General features: G+C 36.5%; 1 long non-coding RNA gene across 3 annotated transcripts in view; it reads right to left on the minus strand.

The window, feature by feature from the left end:
- Positions 1–353: 353 nt before the first annotated feature.
- LOC104867373 overlaps positions 354–19,175 on the minus strand; it is a 32,654-nt gene continuing 13,832 nt past the window's right edge. For 2 of the 3 annotated variants that reach the window (XR_781752.1, XR_781751.1), the window contains exons 3-4: positions 7,112–7,226; positions 4,257–4,696 (exon numbers count right to left, since the gene is read on the minus strand). This is a non-coding gene — a long non-coding RNA (uncharacterized LOC104867373). Of the gene's footprint in view, positions 547–4,256; positions 4,697–7,111; positions 7,227–19,175 lie in introns of those variants that run through there. The other variant, XR_781753.2, reaches the window with a different exon arrangement.

Here is a 19,175-nt window from a genome sequence, read left to right on the forward strand (position 1 = left end):
GTAGAATTAGGATTAAATGAATGAAAACTCTTCTTGACTGTAAATGTAAACCTTTTATAACAAACTTGAAACCAACAAGCAAACATTTTATAAATCATTTCCATAAACATTCTCTACATTCTTAGGTAAAGACAAGAGGAACATACAAAAACCTTTCATGTTAAAAGTACAACTCTTACTTATAGCTTTCCTAATATTTTTCTATCTCATTAACTATTAAACTTCTATAACAACTTCAGTTTAAAATGTCCTTTTTCTATACTATAATTGTTTTTTCTTTGCCCTAATTCCTTTCTCCCTGAATAAAGACTGAATTACTGTGCTAAATTTCATCTTGGATCCTATGTGCCCCATTGGTACCTGCTTCTCCGAGGATTTTCCCCACCGGGCGTTCCAGACAGCGGTGTCCTCCTTGTTTCGACTCGGCCGAGCCCTTTTTGATAGCAGGCTTCTTCTGATTACTCACCACTCGCCGCTACAATTTCAGGTCCCTGTTTGGGTGCCACTTGTCGCGAACCGGCAACGCAGAGCACTGTCCAGCAGTGCCTCAAACCCGAAAGAGCAGCGGGGTGGAGATGGGGCAGAGAGAAAGGAAAGACGCCAAGACAACAGTCTGATCAAGGCGACGTTTATTGCAAACAAGCATCAGCCTTTTAAAGGCACATCAACGGGAAACACCTGACTCCTACAGCTAACGTCAGATCTTTAACAGGAAGTACCTGACTCCTACAGATCTTTGGCTATCCGAGTTTCTCTCGTGCAGGGTCAGAAACAAGTTTAACATGTGCAGTCCTTAAAGAGGAACAAATGTTATCTTTCAAAAATCCAATGGGCCATGGCTGGCTTCCCACACCAAACTCAACTGTAGGCTAACAAAAACAATGAAAGATACAGATACCAGTGACATCATTCTCAAAAATTATAAATAGCTCCTGGTAAATTTCTGAACAGAAAACCAAAGTACATTGATATCATTTTATACATAGTACTTTAATCCCTTGAAAGTTGAGCATATCAATAACACATAGCAATTACACCTGGAGACTTTTGGAGTTAGATGTGAAGTTTAGATGAGTATGAGCAATTTTTACCACTAATAAAAATCTTGAGGACATTTGAAGGAAGTGGTGTCAAATGCTTTAGAGTTATGGTGGGGCCTGTACATAGGAGGATGGTAAGCATACTCACTGCACTAAAGGTTTTACATCAACAAAAACAACATCCACAAATTCCCAAATACTTCCACTGAGAAATACTATTTCAAGGTATCCTTATTCTTTGTTTGATCCATTTGGTGGGGGGAGCAACTACCGAATCATTTTGGTATGACATACTTAGGAACTTGGGGGTTTTCAAATAGGGCCACATTTTTTTTCTCAATCACCAATACATCATAGCAACTTTTCCAAACCAGCTGTCATTTTTCTAACTCTTCACTAAGGGCTGTATACTTTTGGTGTGAATTTATCTTAATTTACCCAGCCCTTCTCTGATTGATGGGATTTTGTTATTTTCTTCTTTCTTTCTCTTTTCGCTTTGCCACTGAGTACAGTACGTCTTTGTATAAATGTCATTATAGACTATAATGTTTACTTTAATATAATTGTATAAATAACCAGCAATGGAATTGCTAAGCCAAATGATACAATTTAACAGCTGCCACTGAATTCCTTTTGGATAATCCTGCAAAAACTCGCCTACATTTATATTAGCAACACATGGCAGAATAAATCTTCTCCCCTATATTCTGCCAGCAGAAATGTATTATCATTCACCTGAATGTTTGCTAATCTGGTACTCACTGTTACTTTAAATTTCATTTCCCTGCTAATGACTGAATTTGAACATTTCTCATGTGTTTATTATGCATTCAGATTTGCTCTTTCACAAAATGTATAGGCATACTCCCGACTTACTTTTTTCTATTGAGCTATTTATCAATTTTATCAATTTATGGACTTAGATATTACTAGTGTTGAATCTTTGTCATCATGCTGCGAAGTATTTATTTTATGTAACATTTGTCTTTTTGTTTTCTTTATAGTATCTTTTGCCAACAAAAATATAAGCCTTGTGCTTGCTCAGCAGCACATATACTAAAAATATGTCTTATGAAGGAAAATATATCAGCTTCCTTTTTAATGTTTTAGATATTTTGTTTTTATGATGTTTTCTTCCAAGCTAGGTTGTTCTTGTAGTTTTTCAGATTTTTTTAAATATTCATAAATGTACATTTTAATCACTCAAAGATTTGTTTCATATAAAGACATTTCATGCTTCAAAAATACTTTTATAATAAAAATAAGTCCTGCTTATTTACAAAATATATAAAGGAAAATAAATTTAACTACAGTTTTTTTCAATTGTTCCTTTATGAATACTTTGAGTTATAACAAAAGATAAACATACATAGCTACTCAAAGCTTACAAATTTTAGAAACTGTTATAACTTACACACACTATAATGTCTTCTTCAAATTTTAAGTGATAGAAGTATCATATGAAAATTGTGGGAAACATAGAAAAGTAAATATAGCAATTTAATTCATTCAAATCCAACCCTCCAGGGATTGGAACTATTTTTGCTTTTGTGCTGCTGTTATTGTTGCTTCATTGAAGGAAAATTCTGTTGTGTATGCTTTGCTTTTTTTTCTTTATCTCTGTATTTCTAAACTTTGACAACATGTGGCTAATTATGGGAGTTACTTTGCTGATACTGCCTAGACCCTTTGATTCAGTGTCCTCTAACCTCAGAGTTTAGGATAATTTTTAACCATATCCTTGATTATTGATTTTAACATAACTATAATTCAATATGATTATTTTTGACTATTCATATTTATGAAGAATTTTCTCATACATTTGTGAAGCTACTTTCAACATTAAAAAATCAAGATTTAATCTATTCTGTTATATATTTCACATAGTTACTTTTTCATACCTAAATTTCTGTTCCAATAAATATAGTTCTGCTTCCATACTTATGATTTCCTTTCAATTCTTGTGTCTTCCCCTCATACACCTCTCTTTTCCTTTTATTCTGTAGATTTCCATAATGTTCTATCTATTGATTTAGTTTAGTTTCTTTTTTTTTAATTTGGAAGGCACTAATAGCAAGGAATTTCCTCTTTTTTCTCACTGAGTTTATTGATACATTTTTAGATCTACAGTACAGTTACATTCATCATTGGGCTCTTGTACCTTTACATGACAGATCTTGGTTCTCATTTTCCCCCATACCCCTGCTCTACCTTCACCTCCTCCTCCCTTTCCTAGTTACAAAAAAATTGTTTCCATTTTTTCATTTTCTCATAGTTTTTTCTTTTCCCTTAATTCCTTTCACCTACCCTTCCCACTTCCCCTACACCTTTAGCCCTTTTCTTCCTGTATCATGTTGTCAATTATACCCTTTGTATCTCATTTATACTTTTAGTTTTTCATGCCAGAGAAACTATTTAGTATTTGTACATGTGTGACTTACTTATTTCACTTGAGTATGACCTCAATATGCATCCATTTCCCTGTGAATGACTCTAATTTCTCATTGTTTATGGCTGAGTAGTATTCCATTTTATAGAAAAACCACATCTTCTTCATCCAGTCTCCAACTGATGGGCAATTTGCCTTTTATGTTACTGGCAATCCCATACACTCTTTTGTAAAATTTGTGTCAATTATATGTTACTTTCATTGTTTTTTCTTCTTGTGTTTATTAAATATGCTATTTTCTTGAGCCAGGCATGCTGGCGCGTGCCTGTAATCACAGCATTCATCAGCTGAGGCAGGAAGACTGCTGTGAGTTTGAGACCAGCCTGGACTACATAATGAGTTCCAGGTTGATTTCAATTGCATAGTAAGATTCTGTCTCAAAAGAAAAACAAAAGCTATTTTCTTTATATATGTACCTATATACTTTATTAAGACACTGTCACATATATAACTTGTATAATAGTTGATTTTCAGGTATACAGATGGATAATAAATTGCAAAATCTGGCTAGTTTTCATCTTAACTAGTCCACTGGACCAAAAAGAAAACCTCTCCAATATTCACTGTATGGTATCCAAGAACTCAAAGAAAAAGAAATGGAGTATTAAATAAAACCACGGTGTACAGTGTGCTCTGGGAGCTCTCTATACATAACCTGAAGATTTCTCTGTCTGGAAAACAGTGCTTTCAGATATCCTCCTTTTAAAATGGTTCTTTCTGGAAGAGTATATGTAGAGTAGAAAAGGCAGGAAGAATGAGATGTCTGCTTATAAAGATCTCTATATTCTGAAATACACATCCAGGTAGCTGTCCAAATTTCCGATCCACATAGCCCTTGTAATGTGGAGGTAAGGATCAGAAAGTAGAAGGGTGGCATAGTTAGCAGCCTCCTTTCCAGTACTGAGGTTGCTATTTCTAACAGCACAGCACAAATGAATCTTCAGCTCTATTCTTCCAGTCCAATTCTGATTATCTTGGAGTCACTCATAAGTCTTTCTGGAGTGTCAGGAATCTGCAGTCACAATCTATTGTCATTATGAGTTTCTGCTACTGGTGCAAGATCTTAGTTCCCCTCTATATACATGGCTGTGAGAGTTACTTCAGAAAGTCCCATTTGGACTTCTCAAGATAGATGTCAGTTTCATCCTGATCCTTTAAAAGTAATAAATTCTTTTATGCTTCTTGTTTTGGGGCTAGAAAGAAAAAGCTGAAGCAGATGAAAAATTGATCCTCTGTATTGGAAGTCATATTCTTTGGAGCAGCCCCCCACCCCCCCAGTGGCAGGGATGGAAACCAGGCAGGGTCCTCACACTAAACTACATTCCACTTATTTTTTCACACAGGGTCTTACTAAGTCACTGAATTGTTAAAGCTGGGCTCAAACTTGCCACTTTCCTGCCTTTGCTTTCTGGAGTGCTAGGTCTACAGAGTTATGCCACCAAGATATATATTGAGAAAAAGCATTTGCCACCATGCCCAGCTTTAGAAGTAGCTTTCGTGTGTATTCCTAGTTGGCACTTAAAACCATTATCTGGTTCATACTCATGCTTCTCTGAAACACTCACTGAGCCTATCCAAGAGGATAAGCATTTGTACTTAGGTATTGGAGGAGAACAAAAATTCACATAGTACCTTCTGTCATGAAATCCAGGAATAAAGTAGAGAAAATTATTTTAAAATACTGACATAAACACACACTACACGTGTGCACACACATGGGAAAAAACCTCAGTCAAAATCACACTCCTCTGGTTTGGCACAATTACGTAACAAAGAGAGCAGTTTAGCATGCAGTCTCTGCATTCTTTTCCCTGTGCTCCCTAAAGGGCATCTTCCTGTGTCCAAGAGAAACATTACTCCATTGTAAAATCCCTTGTTTTGCTTTTTCTCTCCAGGTTATTTGGTGAAGGATGACAGAGACTGACTCTGCAACAACTGTCGCTCTTCTGCCTGCCTCCTTCCTATATGAGACACAATGCACCTGGTGAAACCTCTCTATCCTCCCCTTAAAGTAGGTCTTCAAGGACTTTCAACTTTCCTTACCTGAAAAAGAAAGGTTCATAGCTTTTATCCTATGAAGTTCTTATCATCTAACAGGTAATAATTTCACATGTAGTGGGGTCATCATGTAATTATTCCTCCTGTATGTCCACATACAGATTTAGTTGTTACTCAATACTTTCAAAGGCTCCATTTACTGTGCTATATACAATATACATGTATTTACTATACACATGCATATAAAAATTGCATAAATGTCTACACATAGATGCTTTGTTATGGGTTAGACTAAGAATGAGCCCCAAAGTTTGTATGTGCTCAGAGTTCTAGCTTTGCGGGATGATTGGATCACAGGGATGCTATAGCTAAGTGTGAGGTTAGGAGGTGGGCCTGATCAAAAGAAATTATTGGGGGCATGGCTTGGGAGAGCACATTTCCCTCCTCAGCTGGGTTCTTCTCTTCTCTCTGCTTCCTCGCTACCATAAGTGAGCAGCTTCTCTCCTCCAGCCCCTTTTACCATGCTGCTTCTGCCTTGGAAACAGCCAATGGTGGACATGAGCCACAATAAATCTCTCCTTTGAGAAACTGTCCCAGCAATGAGAAATAAACTAAGGCAGTTTCATTTTTCTTCATCTCTTTTTCTACCTTATGCATTGTGCTTGAATATCTAACATATTTAGAAAATACTCATCTAATGTCATTTACTTGTTAGATCACCTCACTCCTCCACTGCTAAGACAATATAAAGAAAAGCAGACAGAATTTCATTGTATAAAATGCACACATTAACTACATTCTTTTAGAGTTTTTGGTCTTAGGATATGTGTGTATTTCTGTAAATTTTTAAGTCAAATTTAAACCTATCAATTTAAGCCTACATATGATAGTATTTACTGTTGAATTTTTAAAAAATCTGACTTTACTCGCTAGCTTGGTAAAGGCAGGATGCCAATAATGCATTTGTATAGAATCAGAACAAGACAAACATTATTCTCATAATAAAACCCTAGTTGTTGTAAAATAGAAACATTTCAGGATGTAGCTTCATATCTATCATGTAGATTGTTACCTTCCTATATCATGCTTCTGTCCTCATGCAAAAGAACAAGCTACATGTCAAAAATGGAGGGGAAAAAAGTTGGGTGATTTTCCTAACTGACAGGAAAAGACAGAGGGGTACAAGGTTACTGCTCTGACTTACAGAAAGAAATATAAGTGCTAGGGAGAAGAGAGGGAAGAAGGAGAAGAGATTTGTTTTCCCCCATTTTGTGTCACATAATTCTTTTGGTATCACAAGAGAAAAAACAAAAGCAGAGCCAAATGGTGAATGCATTATTAGCTAAAAATGAATACGTGGCTTGACAGGATTAGCAGTGTACTACTCAGGCCATAGAGTGATGCTGCCCAGAAGCAACAGAAATGCCAAGTAAATACTAATATTAAACACTTAGATTGCCTTTGATGCTATAACGATAACATAGGACACGAAAAAATAGCTGTATGTAAGGTGGGTATTTAGTAAGAAGTTTCCATATATCAGGTTAGTTGAAGCTAGACTGTGGTAACCATTAAGTGTAAATTTTCATTGATTTAACACTGTTAAGGTATATCTCTCACTCACTCAAAATCCATGAGGTCCAGACCAGCTCTCCAAGGCAATTGATCCTGGTGCGAGTTATAGGGCCTTCAGCATCCTCCAGTTATGACATTAGTCAATGTAGCTGAAAAAGAAAGACCTAAAGGGATTCACTGACAAAATTTTCAGGCTGGATATGACAGACGTCACTGGCCAAGATTCATCATATGGCTCCATCTGAGTACAACTGTCCTCTTCCTAAACTAATAAGTGCAGAGCACACACTTGAAAAAAGAATAGAAGTTAAGGTCTTGCATGAGTAGATGGGTAAAGATTTTATGAGATTTAGGTTATTAAACTTAATATAAAAGTTTTTGGCCTCAAGATGGTGAAGTCCAGAGAAACTATGTGTGAATGTAAGTAGTACCTGTTTATAAAGTTACAAGGCATAATTACAAACCTCCCTACCAGTGCCACTCTATCAGGGACAGTTTTGCTTCCTCAGGAACATTTACAAATGTGGGAATAATTTTCTTTGTTCTACTGGCACCTCACAAATAGAAGACACAGATGTTGATAAACATTTTACAATGCATATGACAGCCTCAGAAGAATCAGATGACCTAATATGCGAATAGTTGTGTAGTTGACAAACACTGTTAGTGAGCACTGAAACCATAATGAAGGTATACATAAGACCCAGGCATAGAGAAAAAAAACTCTATGAAAATAGGATTCCATCTTCCAGGGCACAGTAGATATGTTAAATCATTATCCATTATACAGTACTGTATCCATTATATATATATATATATTTATTAGATATATATCATTATATATAGAGAGAATTATATATTATTCCTTTATATATATTAGATATCATTATTCTATATATATAAAATATATATATTATTAGATATATATCATTATTCTATTCAATGAATAGAATGCATGAGTTCAGAAACAATGGGTGGAAGTAGATGTGGCTATCCTAGCATTCTTGTAATCTACTCTGAAAATGTATCTATGCATTAAAGTCTCTTTTTCTGTAAGTCTAAGATCTGTGAGTCTACCAGTCTTGATTCCCAGCAGGAAAAAATTCTCACCAGGAGATACAGCAAGAGTTCCATTAAATCTTAAATCAGAGCTGCTCTGGACTTAAAATTTTGTGTGCCAAGAGATCAGCATGTGAGGAAAGAAATTTCCACTCTGGTAGAGGTGTGTAATTTGACCATCAAGGATAAAGCTGAAATTGTGGAATGAGGGAAGGGAAGAATATGTCTGGTATCAAGATATTTCTTGGTGCTCTACTCCTTAGGTTTAATGGTAACTGACAATTTCAAGAGCTACTGACAGTGACGGAAACAGTGACCAAAGTTCAGACCTCTCAGGCTGTCACCCACTAGGGTAGCCACCATGACCAGGTATTTGCTCAGGTTGTCGGGAAACCAAAATTGGTAATATAGAAAAAAATGTTGGATGTCATTTATCCTCTGAAACAGTGATGATGGTTCCTCCAACCAATTTTACTGCTGATTAGCTCTCTAGAAATTTTCATCAGCCAGAGAGAGCTGGCTCCCCTAAAGGTAAGTCCTTTTCCCAAGGGCAGGCCACATATAATGACTAATCTACAATGAAACCTTGGTTTGCTAGCATAATTCATTTTGGACATGTGCTTGTAATCCAAGGCACTTGTACATCAAAGCAAGTTTGCCTTAAGAAATAATGGAAACTCAGATGATTCATTCCACAACCCAAAAATATTCATATAAAATGATTATGATACTGTAAAATAATAAAAATAATAAATAAAATGCAAAATGTAAAGAAAAATAAGCAAATAAACCACGTACCTTTGAAAACCTTTGTGGCTGGTGTGAGGGAGACAGGAGAGAAGAAGGTTATTTTGTAGGATGACTTTCACTACCCCTAATGAAATCACTGTTATCTATTGGCTCAGTGGAATCTTTTTCTTTTCATGCAAATTTTAACAAGGAACCTATCCAAGATTATTTGCTTGTTTTCTACTTTTGAGGGTTTCATGGAAACGTGACATTGCATTGTCATTAAACAGATGTATTGTTTGCACTGCTACAGCATTATTTCAGTAGTGCTTTTCTACAAGATTTTGCAGGGTTTCACATATTTTACACATCTCCTTAATCTCAACTGAAGTGAGGTATTCTGCCACCTTCCTCCTCCACAAATGAGATCTCCACAACCTGTAGCTGTAGGGGGATGATTACCCGTAGTCCAACAGAGAGAGAGAGAGAGAGAGAGAGAGAGAGAGAGAAAATCCATGACTCATGCAAGAGTTTTTTTCCTGGAGAATTTTTCATAGGTTGGATTTGTTTGTAAGACAAAAAATTGAGTCTTATGCAGTACACATGTGAAATCTGACAACTCAAAAGTTCATAAGTCAGGGACCTGATCTATTGATTTTAGTGTACAGAAGTGAAATTGATATTTATGTATTGATGTTCTATTCTGCAACCTTGCTGAGCTTTTTAATTTAGTTATTAGATGTTGTGCTTGTCTTCCATGCCCCAGAAAGCAGTTTATAACCCTCCTTTACATTTCGCTTGTGTAAAGACTCAGAGCCCATCAGCCAGAACTGAACTCATCGCCTCATCAAGTCTCCCTCGGCACATGAACCACTTGGCATGGGCACCAGACTTGCACATCTGTGTGGCCTTCTAGGTTCCCAGGAATATATCAGAGTTGTTCAAAGCCTCTTAAAAACATCACATTCCCAAGTTTTTTCAGTTAAGGTTTTCTTAGCCCCAACTGTAATGTAAGATATGCGCCGGCTTGCAAGCTCAAGATCCTGAGTTCAATCCCTGGTACAGGAAAAAAATAAAAAAATAAAAAAAATTGTACCAAGTGTCATGTTTTAATACATTGTACTGGACAACTGAACATCTGCAAGCCAAAGGAATGCATTTGAACTCCCTCCTTAACACCATACACAAAAATTTACTACGAGGAGAAAATAGACCTAAGTATAACAGCAAAATCTACAAAAGCATCCTAGAAGAAAACATGAAATTAAATCTTAGTAACCTTAGTCAAACAGTAATTTTAAGTGAAATATCAAATTACAAGAAAAATTAAAATATGGATAAAAATAAGCATAAAAGTTAATACAAAAAACTTCTGTTTGGGCCAGGGATTTAGCTCAGTGGCAATGTACCTATCTGGCAAGCTCAAGGTTCTGAGTTCGATCTCAGGTACCCAAACAGACAAACAAATAAAAAATGTCTATCTTGAAAATGATACCATCCAAAAAGTGTAAAGGTAGGCCATATTATGAGAGAAAATATTTTCAGATAAAAATTTGATAAAGAACTTCTATCCAAAATACATAATAACCTTTATAACCCAATAATGAAAAACAAACGCCCAATTTTAAAAATCAGAAATGTATCTTACTTGATATTGCTCCAGAGGAGATATATGAATGACTCATGGACATATTACAAGATGCTTACCCATTAGTTTAGTCAGGACCACAGTGAGACATAACTTCACAGTCACACATTAATCACAATGTCAGACAATAACATGTTGATGAACACAGGAAGAAACTGGAAGCCTCCCACATTGCTAAGGGGAAATAATAATGTTACGTGTTTTATAAATCATAATAGCATATCCTCACACTATTAAACAATGTTCACTTTGATCCAAAGATTTACCTCTACATACTCAAGAGAAATGAAACACACACCTGTAGAAAAGTGTATATGAATGTGCATAGAATTATTATTTACAAAGCAAAGTGGAAGTAATACAAATATGCATCATCTGATGAATGAATAAAGAAAATGTGAAAGCAAACAAAAGACCTCTACATTGAGAACTACAACAGTCTGAAAAAAGAGATCAAAGAGGATATAAGAAAGTGGAAAAACATCCCTTGTTCCTGGGTAGGAAGAATCAATGTAGGAAACATGGCCCTACTTTCAAATTGCTATACAGATTCAATGCAATCTCAATTGAAATCCTAACAGTATATTTCACAGAACTACAGAGAACAATCCAAAAATCCATTTGAAATCAAAAGAGACCTAGAATAGCAGAAGCAATTCTAGGCAACAGAGACATGGCAGGGGATATCACAATTCCCAATTTGAAACTACCCTGCAAAGTCACTGAGACCAAAAACAGTATGGTACTGGCAAAGAAACAGATCCTAGGATCAGTGCAACACATTAGAAGATGCAGAAACAACTCCTGACATACTCAGCTACCTCATCTTTGACAAAGGAGCCTACCATCCTCACTGGAAGAAAGATAGCTGCTTTAATAAATGGTGTTAGAAAAACTGGATTTCAACTTGCCAAAGATTAAAACAAGACCCCTAACTTTCACCATGCACTAAACTAAAATCCAAGTGGATTAAAGATCTAAGTATTAAAAAGAGACACTAAATCTGCTGGAAGATAAGTTAGGCAGAACTCTTGAAGACATTGGCATAGGAAAAGACTTTATGAACAGATCCTCATTAGCACAGGAACTAGCAGAAAGAATCAACAACTGGGATCTCATCTTATTAAAAAGCTTCTGCACTGCTAGAGAAACCATCAACAGAACTAAGAAACAATGTACAATGTGGGAAAAAAGTTTTACTAGCTGTTTCTCAGACAAAGGTCTACTATCTAGCATATATAAAGAACTAAAAAAAAAAATGAGATCTCCCCAAATATAAAGAATCATTTCAAAAATGGGCATCTGAAATGAACAGACATTTCTCTGACAAAGAAATAAAAGCAGCAAATAAACATATGAAAAAATGTTCAACATCACTGGTCATTCAAAAGATGCAGATGAAAACAACACTGAGATTCTATCTCACTCTAGTAAGAATGGCTGCTATCAAGAAATCAACCAATAACAAATGCTGGTGGGGTTGTGAGGAGATAGGATCACTTCTTCATCATTGGTGGAGTGCAGAGAGTGTATCCACTGTTGAAATCAATATAGAGATACCTCAAACAACAAGGGTTAGAAGTCCCATTTGACCCAGCTATTCCTCTGCTGGGTATCTTCTCAAAAGAATTATGCCACATTGATATTAAAAGAATCACATTAAAAGAATCAAGCTACAGTGATATATGTGTACCCATGTTTACAGAGGCACATCATTTTTACCCATTTATCTCACCTCAGTTTAAAATTTTTTATGTTAAATTTTTAATGCTGAGAATTATCTCAGAATGCTTTACCTCTACCACTTCATGACTTGTTTTAAAACTTCAACTTATTTCCGTGATAGCTTCTAGTCTTTGAAACCTTTTAATCATTGCAACTTTCCCTTCACATCTACTGGGCCTGTACTTCGCGTTGGCCACATCAAACCTTCTTCCTAGAGATCAGACATTCCCTTCCTCTGGGTATTTTACCTTATTTACTTACAAGTAACTATTTTGTAAAAATAGTATTTTATAATCTCCAGCTTTTAATCCAAATCTTTAATATGCAAATAAAGTGATCTTTGGCAACCCTACTGATTTGCAATGCCTTCCATATAAAGTGTGATTTAATGCGTTTCACTTATTCTTTCTCTCTTGAAGCTGCAATCTCCTGTGTAGTGCAGATCTCTCTTGAGTGGAGCATCTGCCTCCTCAGACCAGTGATTTATCATGTTTCCTACTTTTAGGAAAAATGAACCAACCGCATGTGAACTCCCTTAGCTAACCTGCCATCGAGTTCAATGTGTTTCCATATCTGCCTAGAACATGATCTTTCTCTCTCATCTCAAAGGACCATGGATACTTGTGAGTTTTCAAAATAAATTCTTCAAATTTTGTACTAGATCTTCCCTGCATCATGTTCTACAGGAATTACTCCTGTGTCTTTAGATGTCTTCAGTTTGTCCTGCACAGCAGTTTCTTCTTACCTGGCACTTCCTACAAAGGTTAAATTGACCTTGAAATACTTTCTCTCATTTCACTTTTCACTACTAAACTTAAAAGGCTAAAATGTCACGTAGACTTTATTAGTAACTCTTCTCCTTCTAGTCAGTTGTCAATTTTTGATGAACTTTTAACTGCAATATTTTTTTTAAAAAAAATGAATTGTTCTGCTAAAGCCTGCCAACATAAATCCAGAGGTACCTGTTATGGCTTGTATCTAGATGTCTCCCCAGAACCTCATGTGTATTCGAATAACTGGAGCTTTTCAGAGCTGGCTGGATCTAGGCCATGTGATACTAGGATTGAGTGTGTGGCACTAAATTAATCCACTGACTTGAATTAACGTAATTCTGGGTGTGGATCATGGAAAGGCCCACCCTGCGTAGCGGTCACACTAATTGGTAGACTTGCAGCCTGGATGGGACATAAAGGAAGAGAGGGAAAGTGAGCCTGCTGCTGCTGCATTGCTTCACTTCCTTCTGTCTGCCATGCCATGGACTATTTCTCCTTGGCAACATCCCTCTGCCATGTCACCCTGCCTTGGAGCCAGCCAACTATGGTCTGAAACCTTTACAAACTGTGAAATAAAATAAACCTCTGCTCTTTTAACTTTGTTATTGGGTATTTTGTCTCAGTAACAAGAAAAATAACTAAGACAAAACCTCAGAATGCTTTTCCATTTTTTTGTAGTGTCACCACCCGTAAACAGTACCTTTTTGTGTAAACAGTGTCATCCCATGCTTGTCACACACTCAATTGTTTTATTTCCATACATGACAGCCCTTATCTTTCCTTTGCTGTCTCCTTTTACTTTTTCAACTTCCTAGGTCTTCAACAATTTCCTTTTAAGGTTTTAATATTTTTAATTCTACAAATCATTTGAATCATATGAATCACTTAACTTCAGACTCTTTGATGTTTATATTTCTCACCTACCTTCAAAAGACCTTCCAAAATGCTATCTTAGAATCAGATTTATCCTGCTCATTTTCAACCTGTGCTGAGACCCTCACTTCCTGTATTAATCAATGTCATCACTGTTTTTTTAGTCACTCATTGTTTGAAGATTAGGATTATCATCTCTATTCCCTTTCTGGACTCTTGACACATAATCAGTGGTCAAATACTACTGACATTCAAATTAAAATTTTGACTCATTTTTTAAAAATTTATCCAGTTCAGTGAAATTTCACTTCTTTCTGGGGGTATTAAATTTTTAACAACCTGCTTCCAATTTCTACACCTTGAAAAATATGGCTTTGTTGCCATCAATTATTCTAAACCCATCAAAAGATGGGTGGAGAGGGGAAGGAGGGAAGGGAAAAAGGTTTAAGAAAGGCATTAAGATTTATTATATAACAAGGGGAAAAAATGAGAACCAAGACCTGTCATGTAAAGGTACAAGATCCCAGTGATGAGTGTAACTGTACTGCATACCTAAAATGTACCAATAAACTCAAGGAGGGAAAAAAAGATTTATTATGTATGTGCAGCAACTCCCCACAAGGAATGGAAACATTATGTATTGCAAACATGGACTGATAAAAGGTGAAGAGTGACGGATACATACTTGCTGTATGCTGAAGATTAGCTGAACACTTCACATTTAACAACTAAGTCATACTGAAGTGAATCTTGGAAGAAAATAGTTTTATTGCAACTGAGAAATTAATGAACTTGCTTCAAATCAGAGTGGTAGTGAATAAAAGAGGCAAGAAGAATTTAAGCCATGTTCTGAGTCCAGAGACCCATATAGACTGCCAAACATACTTTTCAGAAATTCAGTGGTTGGCCATTTCAATTTGAATTCTTAAACTGGACTTTCAGTTTCATCCGTAGCCTTCATTCTTTCAGCAAAAGCTCATATAAATAAAATAGGAGCATAACATTTCTTTGGGATTTGTTTTCTATATCCATGAACATTCTAAAGATTAAATATTTTCGATGGACTTATACAAATCTAATATTATAGGATTCCAGTCTCTTTTTCACAATATAAACATCTCTAACTGATACCCTAACCCTACTGAAATAAACAATTCATAAACAAATCTGAGCTTTCCTTCCTTTGGCTCATATTTTTCCTTCTAACCTGAAATTCATTTCCATGACTATAGCTTTCCAAACATTTCACAAATCTTCAAGTGTTTATGTGCAGATGTCACTTTTCCCATAAAGCTTTGTTGGAGACCCCAAGAATAAGTACAATAGAATTCTCCCTCTGAACTTGTTACTTAGCTTGTACTTGTAATCTAGGACAATTTAAACAGCATCACTTTTCAATAAGTATCATGCTGTCCTAAGATGAATAATTCACTTAATTAACAACTATATTTCACCTGTCTTGCTATTTAGGCTACCTTGGCACTATGATTATATTGAAAAGAACAGCCACTAATTTTTTTAATAAATGTGCTGATTTCCAACTCATTCACTTAATTCACTTTTGTACGTTTTTAGCTAAATACAAAAACACTTTAGAAGGATGGCTAAAAGCTCAGATGATTTATATTTAAATCCCTATTCTACGACCTACTTACACTCTTCAAATCTTACTTTCTTCAACATGAAATGGTGATAATAATAACTATCGCTTAGGGTTTTGTGAGATTTCACTCATACAGAGGACTGGAAGAGTGTCTATCATGTTGTAAGCATCCAGTAAAGATTAGATGATATTACTGTAATTTTTGAAACAAAAATAAGGCACTAAAAGAGAGATCTAAAATACTTTCCAACAAATGGGCTTTTATGTGGTTTGTATAGGACTTCCAGGCAGGTTTAAAAAAATGACAATAAAATTAATTAAGGGGTGACTTTTCTGGTCCGTATAAAGAACAGAGTAGTTTTAATCCTGGCAAGGAGCAGACTCTGGATGCTTTTGGTATTCAATCATTTTCTTTAACACAAATAAGTTGAGGGCTCCATTAGTTCTGGAGAGGAGAATATAATAGAATCAGTTCTATAATAGGGGCATTAAGGCCTCTTGCATTATAGGAAATTATTGAAAAAGGCTGCCAGGCTCTGATCTCCTTGCCAAATCTGGCTATGGATATGCAACAGTAACATCAACTCTGGTAAAAACTTAAAATAGCTCGAAATCCACATGGCAGCATAGACTGTCAGTCTCGAGCAAAAATAGGAGCGGAAGGAAATAGGCACAACCCTGTGTCGTAGAGCAGGTACTTATTTTGAGACCTCACTCTAAGACATTTTAAGATAAGATGCTATTTACATTGCTTCTTTTGAATTTCTTATATTTTAACTGTACATTAAAGTTGAAATTCAAGGGAGTGCCCACAGTCTAAGTCAAATAGTGATTTTTAAATCTATTGAATGTTAATAATGGAAGTCAGCTCTGCCGTAGTAAATTAAGGAAAATTTAACCTCAGCTTTCTATTTTTTACCGTTCCTGACAGGTAAGTTCATTTCTACTTTTGCATTCTTTATATAACAATGCATTTTAGAAGCACCAGTTTTTCTATCCATTGTGCATTGACTTTTGATCTGAGATGGGAAATTCTGAGTCAACCTTGCCTCCACTAGAAAAACTCTGGGCGTATTCCAGGTTTGCCCCAATCCTTTGTTATGAAAGATGTAAGGTGCATGATGTGAAGAAAGGCAGGAAACACAGATATCCCTTTAGTAAAATATACACTAACGGAGCTGACTCACTAATGATTCTTGCCTTATAAAGACTATCCTAAGTACTTTATCATCACACACAGTACTTATCTCACACACAGACTGCTCATGTTCTCATCCACTGGAAAAAAAACAGGTACTTCAGAATAATTTCCTAGCTGGATTTTCCTTCTTCCCATCCACAGTTTCATGAACCCCAGTGCACTCACATCATCAACTAATCCAGATAATTAGCATCAGCTCTCTCCCACCTGATGTATAAAAGTGTTATTTCCTCTCCTTTTGGCCTGAGCATTCCTTATCTATCCAAACACTCATTATTCATGGAGACATTTTAAAATATTAGATTCAAAAGAGAAGGTAAATTATTCAACACCACTCAAATGCAAATCTTTTCAATAGTTTAAATCCAAAAGATTTCCCATTTAACCTTCCATTTCATTTAACAATCCAACAAAGCTTGTGATAACCTCTCATGTTCCTTTTTTATATCTATTAAAGAAAATTGTGAGCACTCTTTCAGATTTACTCTTCACTGTGTATTATCAGATTGTAATAATTCAAAGACAAAACAATAAAATACTTGCTTAATGAGAGAGATGTGCTTAGAGACACGATAAAACCAAGATAGGGCTAGAGAAAAGTTTTATCAGCATTTTATTATGAGACCAATCTTCCCAATATATGCAAGAAATCTGAGGCAATTTTTAGCCATATAAATATATGCCTAAAGTACAGATTCCTCTATTCTACTGTTTCCCAATATCCACCCCCCACCCACATATCTGTGCTTATTGTGAAGAAATGTCTTCTTTACTTACATAAAATAGAACTCTAATTTGAGACACTGACTTGAGAAATTAAATAAAATGCAAGAAGTAACAATTGAAAGGCCATGCATTTCTTTTTAATCCTATGACCTATCGGATTCTGATGAACTGCTAGGACATAATTCCCAGGAGGTTAGGAATTTTGTCTTTCTGGCTCACTACTGATTCTCTGCACTTAAAATAGAGGCTGATTCATAACAGATATGTAGCAAATACTTATCCAATAAGTAAATCCTATAAGATCACCTTTCTATATTTAGACTTTTATTAATCTCTCCAGCTAAATATTATCTGTTGTTCTACAGTCTCTAAGGTGCCAGGAAATAACTGATATACCAACAAAATAGTAGAAAATTACTGGAGGAGCAGAAGTCAAAGGGGAATGAGATAGGGACAAGGTGCCCTGTCCTGGTAGTTAAGAGAGCAGGTTCCATCTGGACAGGGCAGAGACCCACGCATTTCCCCAAACTTGTGGGTCAAGTGTGAGCATGACCCACTCAGTAGATATGTTAGTGGAAAGAAGGTTTCTCAGATCTGATCTCATTCAAAGAGAAGCAGTAGCAACAAAAACTCCTGATCCTCCTCCAGCATGGTCTGACTCACAGAGACAAACACAGCTTTCCCCTGCAGAGGATTCAGTAACCATCCCCAGTTAGATTCCACACTTGTCCTATCCTTCCCTCTCCATATTGTATCATAGGATTGTAGCATAGCCGCAGATCTAGGATTGGAGTGCACCACAGAGAGATTCCTAGTATGAGTCGGGCACAGGAATTTGCTTATTCAGCCAATACAGTAGATTTTCACTGTGATTCTATAGTTGCCTGGGAGCTGAGAATGAGATCAATCGTGCTGGGTCCCAACTCTGCGTTCTCTTATCCTCTAATCTTTTCTTCAGAGACCTAGGTGGTATGAAAAAACTTGCAGCCATCCTGGTAAATTCACTTCAATAATCTTACATATGATACCAGAAGAGTGTTTTATTTTTCCACTAAAGAATAGAAATGGGATATTATACTGAAAATACCTCAAGCTATTACTGCAGAGTTCTAAATAGAATGTCCCGCCAGGGAAGAGTGAAATATGCATCCATAATTAGTTCCATCACAATGTTAACTATGAGCCAAACTCAGTAAGCCTCACTAAATAGGGATCTACAGAGTAATCTCGGGACACAGCGTGAACAAGGCAACAGTGACTCACTTTAACAGGCCACGGGGCCGAGCCGTCTCCCGTGATAAAGGGGCCCTGTTCTCCGAATGCCGCACCTTTCGTGAAATGCTGTGCAACACGTGCAATGGGGAGCTTCTTCTCTCAGGGCCGGAGACAGTCCAGAGCTCCGTGGTATTTGAGCATAAATAAAACATTAGAGCCCGTCAGAGGTGCCTGGATGAATCAGAGCACTTTCGAGGAGCTGTTACAAGATGCATGTCCTGCAGGCAGCCTGCTACGCTTGTCATCTCGGGCTCTCACAAGCCTTCTCCTTTCTTGCAGGAGACGCTCCTCGTCGGTGTTAGATCTCCGACGGGGCACCAGCTTTCAGGAGATCACTACTGAGCTTAGGCCGGTGCCGCCCTCTGAGCTGGTTACCATCCCGAGCACACTGCACTGATTTCTGGCCGTGCCTGTATAACGTCAACACTGTGGTCCTTCATCTCTCTGCTTCCCAGTCTCGTATCTGTCCCATATAGCAGGGGCTCATAACTGTACGCTGGT

This window comes from Fukomys damarensis, unplaced genomic scaffold (assembly GCF_012274545.1).
Source record: "Fukomys damarensis isolate Sample0158 unplaced genomic scaffold, DMR_v1.0_HiC HiC_scaffold_16, whole genome shotgun sequence".
Lineage (NCBI taxonomy): Eukaryota > Metazoa > Chordata > Mammalia > Rodentia > Bathyergidae > Fukomys > Fukomys damarensis.